The following is a 1,194-nucleotide window of genomic DNA, read 5'->3' as shown; positions in this document are numbered from 1 at the left end:
CAGATTTTCAAAAATGAAAAACCAAATATGAAAAGTGGATTTCTGCACATTCTATTGCATATTTGTGATGTCTACTCACTGTGTGATATATGTCATGAATGTCATGACACACAGAACTAATAACTGGCAGGAGTGAGGGCTTAGATATATTGCTTTAGTTGGAAATTAGACAGGAACGGCTGCTCAGAGCAGCACCCATTTGCGATGTAATTCTGAATTGCAAACTTGAATTCAGAAACAGAAAAGCTCGAATTGTACTGTCTTTGAAACAACTACAGAGAGAAGCAGCATGGCATAGTGGATAGAGCCTGGTCCTGGGAATCAGAAGGTCATGGGTTCTAATCCCAGCCCCACCACTTGTCTGCTGCGTGACCTTGGGCAAGTCACTTCACTTCTCTGTGCTTCAGTTACCTCATCTGTAAAATGGAGTTTGAGAATGTGAGCCCCACCTGGGGCAGGGACTATGTCCAGCCCGATTTGCTGGTATCTACCCCAAAGTTCAGTACAGTACCTGGCACATAATGAGTGCTTAACAAATGCCACAACTATTATTAACCACTACACCATGCCTCCCCTCTCAGGGTTGCTCCTGGAGAGTTTTCAGTACTCTAACAGTCTCGACTATGGGAGGGAGAGTCAAGCAGAGGCCTCCCCATCCCATTCCTAGCTTGGCCAGTGGCTAGTGAGTGGAAGACAATCTGCTCAGGTTGAAACTCCCCTATGCTGGGCAGCAGCGGCAGCAGGAAAGAGTCGAGGGCAGAGACTCGAGTTTACTGTGTGGAAGGAGGCAATGGTAAACCACTTCCATGCTTTTACCAAGAAAACTCTATGGATCCACTTCCAGCACGATTACAGATGGAGAGCAGGGCGTTCAGGGAGAGATCTGTCCATGGTGTCGCAATGGGTTGGAAACGACTCAACGACATGAGACAAGACAAGACACCATGCTGCTTCTCATGTAGTAGTACCATAATATTCTCTAAAAGTAGCAATAATATTTATTAAGTGCTCATTGTGTGCAAAGCCACTATACTAAGCACTGCCTGATGCCATATATTCATTAGATATCATTTTTGAAAACTTGGAGAGGAGAGAAATCCCTAAGGAATGAAAGATACCGGTTACCTTCTGATTTGTAACGTGGATTCTAAGGAGGATGCTAGGGTAAATATTGTCTGGCATATAGTAAGCACT

At 44.6% G+C, this 1,194-nt stretch overlaps 1 non-coding gene across 1 annotated transcript; it reads left to right on the top strand.

Moving 5' to 3' along the window:
* The first annotated feature begins 571 nt into the window (after positions 1-571).
* On the top strand, positions 572-708 carry LOC119927499. The gene has a single exon (XR_005450496.1). It is a non-coding gene; the product is annotated as a small nucleolar RNA SNORA7 (small nucleolar RNA).
* Positions 709-1,194: the final 486 nt, after the last annotated feature.

This window comes from Tachyglossus aculeatus, chromosome 4 (assembly GCF_015852505.1).
Source record: "Tachyglossus aculeatus isolate mTacAcu1 chromosome 4, mTacAcu1.pri, whole genome shotgun sequence".
Classification (NCBI taxonomy): Eukaryota; Metazoa; Chordata; class Mammalia; order Monotremata; family Tachyglossidae; genus Tachyglossus; species Tachyglossus aculeatus.
This window is presented reverse-complemented; position numbering and strand designations above follow the sequence as displayed.